This window comes from Anser brachyrhynchus, assembly GCF_964034855.1.
Source record: "Anser brachyrhynchus genome assembly, chromosome: 1".
NCBI lineage: Eukaryota > Metazoa > Chordata > Aves > Anseriformes > Anatidae > Anser > Anser brachyrhynchus.
Genome location: NC_137694.1, coordinates 26291888 through 26301651, shown reverse-complemented (window position 1 = coordinate 26301651; position 9764 = coordinate 26291888). Strand labels below are relative to the sequence as shown.

The 9764-nt window shown below is 38.2% G+C and overlaps 1 long non-coding RNA gene across 1 annotated transcript; it reads left to right on the top strand.

Annotated features, from left to right (window-relative positions):
• The first annotated feature begins 1388 nt into the window (after positions 1–1388).
• Positions 1389–7713, top strand: LOC308176704. Its single transcript, XR_013938508.1, has 3 exons — positions 1389–2070; positions 4789–4941; positions 5572–7713. It is a non-coding gene; the product is annotated as an uncharacterized lncRNA (long non-coding RNA).
• The last annotated feature ends 2051 nt before the right edge of the window (positions 7714–9764 follow it).

The window sequence follows — 9764 nt, the reverse complement described above, 5'->3', positions numbered from 1 at the left end:
TGATTTTTTCTGGATTATATATGACCAAACATTCCTCAAATACATTAGCTAGAGGAGCAGTTATTCTGAGTGCAACACGCTGGTTTTCTCAGTGCTGCATTTTGGACATTGAAACAATGAAACAAATGAAAATAATTAACATTATTTATCACATTAATTTATGTTAGTAGCTTTGGGTGAACAGAGGTTGAATCCACTTCAGGCTAGATATGATGTGAAAATGAAGAGTGAATAATGAATGCTTCACATTATTCTTAATTTAAATAAACAAAAACAAACACAAAACAACAACAACAACAACAAAACCATACAAGTGTATCATTGAAGCAGGGGTGAAAAATGGGATGGTGCCAAAGTCACAGCAAGTCTAAGGTGTTTTTTTGGTAAATGAAATCTTGTAACATAATTCAGATCAGACAATTTTAGGTGGCTAGATAAAGAGTGAGAGAGCTACTGTAGAGGGTATGGTGCCAGCCATCATTCAAGACAGAATACAGACTATCCATAGCAATGGTATTAGAAAGCAGACCAGTATTTGAGGTTTCTCTTTTCCATACTTAAATGAAGTAGCTCTGATCTCTGCCTGTTTCTTTTTCCTGCCTTCTTTATCTTCAAGATAATTCATCAAGGGAAGTAGATCCTAATGGATACTATGCTGTTCTCAAAGAAAATGGATTTCCTGCATTGTCTTGAGTAAGGGAAAAACACCTGAGGATGGGTGACATAGCTCAAAACACACTCATCCTCTCCCTTTCCTCCTCTCTGTGCAGTCATAATTTCTTGGTTGCTTTCTGCAGTCATGGACTGTTTGTAATATTTGACATTGTTTCCCTCAGGGAGAATAGGATGTCCGATCTTTTTGGCACAGATTTCTTACAATTAAAAACATTTTAAAATGAATAAGTGCTCCCCTCTCTGCTCTTTTACAGAAAGGACAAAGAATCTCAAAGTTAACTCTAATCATATCAAAGGGCAGAACTGCATCTCCCTGCTGTGCACGGTTACCATACTGAAGGGAACAGAGTAAGGGTAATAGGAATCTTTTCCACAGGGCTTTGGACTAGTTCCTAAATAGTTTGTACAGTCAGTGGGAGATTTGGATAAGTCAGGGTGGCTGAGTCTCAGATCCCAAAGCAAAGGCTTTCTGCTTAGAAAGGGGCATACACAGTAGCATATGATAGACTAATTAAAAGTGGTATTTCCCAAAGCTTAGAAAATGAAATTTTAGTACCAAAGTGGGGAATGCTTTTCTCTTCTTTTCTCAAAATTTTACGGGTCATCTCTAAAGGAATAATTTGTTAATCATCAGTTTTTTTATGCAATATTCTGTAATTTTTCCATGACCTTTAGGAAAGATATAGTTTCTAAAAAGAACTGCCTATGTACAATAAAAGTTGCTGGGGGCAATTTTGTATTTATGAAAAAAAACCATAACATTTCTATCAAAGCAGAAGTTACCTTTGGTGAAGCAAAAAACTCAAAATTAGGAAAAATCCACTCATATTATTATAAAATGACAGGTTTTCTTTTTTTTTTTTTTTTCCTATTTTTACCCATTTCACAGTGGTAAAAGCACATAACTTCAGTGAGCATGTAAGTTCCAGAACTATTGATGAATATTTCTTCCTGAGATTTTATGCTTTTTGAGAAGTATAACACACAGGTTTTAAAACAAACACAACAAGTTTTACAACCCAGACCGGGTGAACTATGCTTTTTGCCTTTGCAGTCTGTCTTTACAAAGACAGAGCTTGTAGTTAACCTCTCTGTGCTGACTGTGACTATCTCAGGTGGTACTGCCTTCCAGGGAATTATCTTCACTTACAACACCTTCTGTCTGTAGTTATTTAAAGTAAATTGACAGATAGCCTTAATGGGCTTCTCAACTACCAGTTGCAATCCATCTCAAGGGCTTTTGGCAGCTCTGAGTATCCACAGCCAACCAATTATTCTTGCCTCTTTGTTGGTCACTCCATAATTGTACACAACCTGAATTAAATTGAAAAAGTCAATGTTTAGTGGTGTATTACTGCTTGTTACATACAGGACAAAATTCTGGAAGAAGGTCTGGTAAGTGCAATGCTGTTTAGATTTCTCCTTAGTCCTCCTTTTGGCTTGTTTCTCTGGCCTTCTAATACTCGAGAGCTACCTTGTGCAGAGGCATGTTGCCATCCTAACAGATGGGTATGAGTGTAGTTGGCTAGAAGGACATGTTTACTCATCAGATATGTTTGTTGAAAGCAGTGTTACCAGCCAGATGCACTGGATCAACTGTTCATCCTGAGCTTTTATATCTATGTTCAAAACTGTTACTCTGATTTAAAAAAATATATATAAAAAAATGCATTAAATCATAAAATAATTTAATGTTTACAACCCTTTAAAATTTGGTGTTATTTTTCCTCTCCTTCTCTCCCCCCACCTTTTATTATTTATTTATTTATATTATTACTATTTTTTTAATGCTTGGGAGAGTCAGCATATTCATTTCCTAGATGGTAGATTACAACAGAGGGGTAATAAATCAATCTTCAGCTACGTAGTTTAAAAAAATCTTCTGAAATCACAGATGAACTTTACCTATTTGGCGGCTCAATGATATAACAGGCAGACAATACTGAAAAAGCTTATTGTTACATTTTTGTGGGATTAGAGACCTTTAGAGATATAGAACACAACAGTAAATTCTATTAAACTTTTGTACTTTAGACTCAATTACTTAATACTAGTAGTAGAATCTTTTGTGGAACTATGTTTAGTGGAAGCTGGAATCTGCCTTAATTAGAGAGGTAGCACGAGACATACATTAATTTTGGGTTTTAAACTGTTTTTCTCCTTTCTCTTCCATTAGAGAATGTATCAGATGTAGAGATGCTGTTTGGTTCTCTTTGACTGCATGCACTAAGTAATTAACGTTAATGTTAATCTTTTCCCATGTGAGGTACTTCATCTGAATTTTTAGTATGCAGTGCTGTGCTAGAAGATATTAAATAGGACAGTTGGCTAAGTGAATTAGATCTGAGGTTAAAAGTTGTGCTTGCCACATGGTTCCTGTCTCAGCTGCCTTTTCTCTAGTGCTCCAAGGTGAACCAGAGGCCCTGCAGAGCTGGAGGTCTTTCAGAAGCCTGTAGTTAAAGTGTGGCAATGATATTCATGCATATTGCAGTATCTAGCTTCTCCTCTTTGTTCTTGACCCTGCATCATTTTTCCTTCTGCCTTCTCAAGAAAGAGATAAAAAGTAGAAAAGATGTGTAGGGCAAGGGATGGCTTGCTGTCCCAAGCTCAAGAACTAGTTTTTAGATTTAGATGCTATGATCGGGCTGTGAATGAAATACAGTGGTCCTTACAGCTCTCTATATCGCTTATGTTGTGCAATGTAGCAATAATTAAAATGTGGTTCCCTGAAACATGCCACATCTGGGAGGCAAAGTGTATCTAACGCCAAATACTGCAACACAGATTTTTTTTTTAACCAGAGAGACTTTATTATGTGTCATGCGGTGTCCTCATTCTGCCTCCCCCTCCCAACCCCAACTATAAAGCCAATATGAATGATTAGTTTGGGTCTAGCCAGTGTGGAAGAGAATATCATTTGTTCCTATGAATATGTTTCTCTGGATCAAAGTAGTCCTGTTTTCTAAATGAGTCTTCAAATCCTCATCCTCAGAGGTGTGTAGCCTTGTGACTTGTGCTGTTTGGACCAGCCCTGTGTCCCCAGCTCAGTATGACACTTATTCTGAAGTCCGTTTGAACCTGTGTGTGGCTAGACACATGCTGAAACAAGTTTGATGGATTGTGATTATGATTTTCCTTGTGTGTCAATTACCTGAAGTGTAAAACCGTAAAAATAGGAATATGTGAAGCATCTGGGTGTCTCTTGCAGCCCAGGGACATAAGAATTACCTAGCTCAGTAGTTCAGAGGAAATGGGAACCTGCTGAACCTTTCTTCTGAAACTGAAGTTGAATTGATGGGCATAAATGAAACCTTTTTTCGAAGCTGATCCAAATGTGATGTGAGCAAACATAACCATTTCTGTTCTGGAGACGCGAGTAAGTAGATTTATTAGAGAGATTGGCTAGTTCCATAAAGGCAAATGGAATATCTGTCATTATTCCTGACCTGAGTTACTTTTATTTTTTTTCTGTACTGGAATATCTCAACCTTGGTTTTCTGCAATTAGAAGTACTAGCTGATATTTCTGAAGTTTCCTTCCTAAATGGAGCAAATCATTAATAGCAAGCATGCAGAGAATTTCTATGCTCTTCATAAGCCAAAGGAAATTTCCCTTGATATGTTCTGTATGTGCTGGGAAAAACAAACAAAAAAAAACAAACCAACCAACTAACAAACAAACAAACAAACAACCCCCCCACTCAAAAAAAAAAAAAAACACCAAAAAACACCAAAAAAAAACAAACAAACACCAACAAAAAAAAAAAAAAACAAGCAACTACACCAGAATGTGCTTTTCTGTTTCTTCCCTTTTGGAATGTACCTTGCAGTAAGCACAGTTTTTACCCATCTAAGTTGCCTTCTAGGTTTAAAACAAACAAAAACAAAGAAAACTGAACACAACAGTTGCATCTCCAAGGATTATTTGAGTCTCCATTGCTTCCCTGATATCTAAGTGCAATGACTTAAATCCTGTCTGGAGACATTTAAATTTCAGTTAGTAATACCTTAAATTTCTGCTATCGAATATAAATCTTAAACATTAGTGATCCACAACTGTTATCTCCTGCATGGACCTAGAGAGGATTTACAAGCTTGATTCTTTCCTATGCAGACCACATCAGGAAGAAGTGAGAGAGACCCTCCTCCTACCCCAAAGGTTCGATTACCCGTGTATTAAGGCTCTGAGGTCCAGCTCTGACCTGTCTCAATTGCGCAACCATGGCTCGTGCTGCTGAGAAAGACCCATGAGAAATTCTGTCAGTAGGTAAGAAGGATAAAATTACAGATAGAGGCAGGAGACTTGAGACCAGATCATCAGTAGCTTAAGGATTCAGACAGGTAAACTTCAGCAGAGAAAGACAAAACTCCTAAACAGGAAGGGGGGTTGGAGAGGAGACTGGTCAGGATTGTTGAGTAACTGGTTTGAGTCATTGGTGCAGATTGAGCTGGTAGAGGATGGCAGCTCAGTGATGTGAAGGAACTGTTCCTGAAGCTGTTGAGGCTGAACTCTCCACAACAGACTGGTGCAACAGCCAGCTGGTGTTGACTGTCTGACCAACAAAGACCTTGTGGGGGCCTTTCAGTCAGGCAGCATATGAAACTTGGCCTTACAGCTCACTAACTTCTAGCTGCCTTTCACGTGGCTTAGCTAACAAGTCATTGCTTTCTGCTTTAAAGCTGTATCTACCCTTCTTGCAGAGTCTCTGTGCATTTCAGATGACTGAATGTGCTCACCTGAAAGATGAGCTGGGACAGAGGGCATACTTGTTCTACTCAGGGAAAGGTTAAGAGAGATGCTGGGCCTGGGGTCTGCATGCCTGGGGAACTCTCCCATGCTTGTGACAGTTGTTGTTTTGCCTTTCTTCTCTTCCTTTTTTCTGTTTCACACTTTTAGGAAGTAATGATTTCTTCATTCCCAAAGGTGAAACTTGAAGTGAAAGCACACCACAGCATGTGTGTTTGATTCTGAGGTGAAAAACCTGAGAAACTGCATTCCTAAAAATGATATTTCTCTGGTTCCACAAAACTGTCTGAAAATAATCAGGCAACTCTGATTGCAATGTAATCTATTATTTTAAAAAGGAAAAAAAAAGTGGAGGGAGTGGCTTAACAATGTATTAGTATTCCTCAGGTTACTTATATGGAAAAAATTACCGGATGTGCTGACTTAAGTTTGCTTTTTCTGGAGCCAATGTGTTCTTTTATGTATTTCCACTGTGATTGCAGAGGGGAAACTAACCTCCAGAATTCAGGTGGAAATGACAGCTCAAATGCCTTTGTGAATCTTTCTAAGCCTCACTCAGGCAAGGATTCAGCTAAATGAATGTAGATATTGAAGTCTGGATAGAAATCCCTGACATGCTGGAAAATGAAAATGACTATCTGATTCTCTTTAGTGAGTCAAATTATTCAGAATAGCTAAGGGAAAATGTTATTATGTGAATCAATCCAATACTTATTGATTAATATCACTACTGGTTTCAGTAGTTCTCCCCTTTCACAGTAGAATATATAAGAATCTTCGTAAATTTGAAGACATTATTATACTGTCAAGGTTTGAATGAGTTTTTAAATATGAAACTCAAGACTCCACTTTTCCTAAAGACAGGATTTTTGGGGGTCTCCCTGCAAACTGGTGTTCCTGTCTCAATGTGAGAAGCTGGAGCTTTGTAGAATGACAGAAAGGTCAGCCCATAGCCATCTCTGAGGTCTGCTTTCCCAGGGTAGCTCATTTAATAGTCATAGTTTTGGACTATCACTTAATTTCTCTGTAAGTCCTGGCCAACCAGGTGGTGGAAATGTACACTGGTTTGAGTGCAGAATATTGGCAGATACAGTGACATTCTTCCCCTATTTTTGTGCTTCTTTCAGTCTACAAAACATGAAGCAGTTGACGTTCCTGTAAAAGTTGATCTTTGGGTTTGGACACAAGGGAAAGATAACTACAAGTCTGCCCCAGAACTAGGAAAAAAAAAAAGGAACTTTATAGTGAGCATTTGTAAGACCATAAAGCAATCAATTCCAACTTTCACATCATATGTTTAGGAATGTGCTGCTATTTTCCTATTGCCAGACCATAAGAGATGTCCCCAGAGGTCATCATTTGCTTTTGGGGAACAAATGATTTCATCAAATACTGGCTTTTCACCACCTCCTGCCTGTGGAGCTAACTCTATCAACCTTCATCAAGTGTCTCCACAGTCATTGCAAATGTGTGCGCCAATGCTAGAAAGAAACTCACTTTTCCTTCACTTTGCAGCAATAATGTCAGTGCATATTTAACCCTGACTTTTCATTGGAAAATGTTAATAGATTGTGAAGCTTGTATTCTGGAGCTAAACAGATCCAAAGCTTTGGTAAACATTTGAGTTAATCTTCAAAGCTGTATCCTGTCCCTATAAACAGTATCAAAATAGGAGTTCTGACATCTGTAGTCTCTGGGACACTTAGATCAGTTAAGTAAGCCATTATGGACAAACAGTGGTATTGATCTGAAGCCAAGTTTATGTGTTCACATGCCATTTATTTTTTTATTTGTAATTTAGTTAATAATTCCAGACCCTTTCCCTCTCTATGTCACTCTATTTTCAACACTCACAAGTCACTTAAAAATAAAAAAAATAAAATTGCTGAAACATGACATAATTTCATGTCAAAATGATTCTTTGGAATTAAGTAACAGAACCTGAAAATAGATTTTTTGGGTGTAAGAGTTAGTTGTACTTCTATTTCTTATATTGGCTGTTACTTCATTGCTGAATTCTTTCAATTAGATGGTGAAAATGTATTTAGTATTGGATTAAATTTAACATGAATTTGTGACATGGCATTGCTTTCTCCAGCTATTCAATTTATTTTGCTGTCTCTGTTTGTTAAATAGCATATTAATATGAAGTGTTTGCATAAACCTAGGTCACTAAAATTGAAATCCTACTTTATAGGTGTAAATTGTAGTGCTTATGCACCATTAAATCACTGCTAGGGTTTTTCCCCTATTCTTTTACCATTTGTTTCTTCACTAGCATAGTACTGAGAGTAGCAGTTTGAAAACAAAGCAATACTTTAATGTTTTTAAGAAATTATTTTCCTGAGAGCACAGCATGTAGTTTTCTGATACTCACTGCAGATATAAATAATAAAACCAGAATTGCCTGTAGATTTATTAGTTAGTCTGACAATTTGCAAGCTCTGGAATGGTTTTACAAGTTAGGACAGAAAATCTCTGTACAGCTATCATAAAATCACTGGTGAAACCTATTGGGCTCTCTGCATTATTGGTCTAGTAAAGCTGTGAACTTTGAACTTAATCCTATTGACCCCAAAATGCTCCTCCTTGCTGCCTTTCGAAGAAGTTGGATTGCAGCTTTACTTTAATGCAGGGACCTGTATCAAATAGAAAGGATTTAAGAGACACTACTCTAATTAGGGATAGATAATATGTAGCTGCAGAAGAGCCCGGGGAAGGGGTACTTTTGTCAGAGCTTCTCAAAAGCAAATTTGTTAGCAGCAATCAGACTTCTTATAGATCAGGTTTTCTAGATAACCAAAGTGTCATCAGCCTCTCCTCATTGGACGTGCCTTCCAGTCCCTTTACCAGCTTTGTAGCAACCCCCTCTACTCTGCCTTTGTGAAGCCCCGATTGGAGTACTGCATCCAGGTGTGGGGTCACCAGCCTAAGGAGGATGTGGAGCTGTTAGAGCAGGTCCAGAGGAGTGCCACAAAGTTGGTCCCTTCCAACCTGAGTCATTCCATGATTCTATCAGCAATAAACTGATACTGTACCATAGTACAGTGTACTATACTGTACCAGTATAGTTTAAAAGTGCATAAACTATATAGGTAAGCAGCAGTAGAGTAGTGTTCTCAAATAGTTATTGTAGGCATACTTCTTAAAGAGCTGGAAGTCACCTGGGGAGAGGAATAAATAGGAATAAATAAGGTGTTGGCTAGAAAATTCAGAAAGGCAAAACAGTTATCAGTAAACCAAGACTCTAGTACTAATAGAAAAATCTGTAGAGACTGTCAGTGACTTTCTGTGAGTAGGCAGATGTCTGAATAGTTTGTGTATAATACCACTGTAAACTGTGCTATCTGCATAGATTTATTTTAATGCTGCATTTACTGGCAAGTAAAAAAAAAAAAAAAAAAACAACAATAAAAAGCATAGCCCATGGACATTTATCCAGGTTCCTTATTCATCTTCAGCCTCCAAGATCTTACTCATCTTTCATTCATCTCATGCTCATTCATCTATATGGCATAATGTGAGCTTGTTGTGACATATAGTATATAGCATATAGCCACAAGAAAACTAATATATCTCTGAATGAAAGAAGAATTTTGCATCATGCCATCTAATTGACTTCTTTTTTGTAGTTTGATATTGATATATAAAAGGTAAGCATCCATCCTTAGCCCAAAAAGAAAAGCAAACAGCAACAACAACAAAAACCTTACCACTAAACCAAAAAAGGAACTTAAAACCAAACCACCAAAACCAAACCAACTCGTTTCACTCTATCTTGCATTAAAAATACATTCAGTTATCAGGTACAGCAGTTCTGGGATGGCTCCCATGACTGGAGTGTTGGAATGGAAGAATACAGGCTCTTTAGGAAGGACAGGCAGGGGAGATGAGGAGAGGTGTTGCTCTCGATGGAGTTCTTGGAGCTCTGCCTGGGGATGGATGAGGAGCAGGCAGAGTTTATGGGTCAGGATTACAGGGAGGGCAGGGACACATGACATTGTAGTGGGGGTTTACTACAGGCCACCTGATCAGGAAGACCAAGCAGAAGAAGACCTCTATAGACAGATAGAAGCAGCCTCATGTTCACAAGGCCTGGGTCTCATGGGGAACCTCCTCCACCCTGGAATGTATTGGAGGGAAAGCATAGCAGGGCATAGGCAATCCAGGAGGTTCCTGGAATGCACTGATGATAACTTCCTTTTCCAACTGATAGAGGAGCCAATGAAGAGAGGTTCTATGCTGGACCATTTTCTCACCAACAAGGAAGGTCTTGTTGGGTATGCGAAACACAGGGCAGCCTTGGATGCAGTGACCATGAATTGGTGCAGTTTTGGATCCTG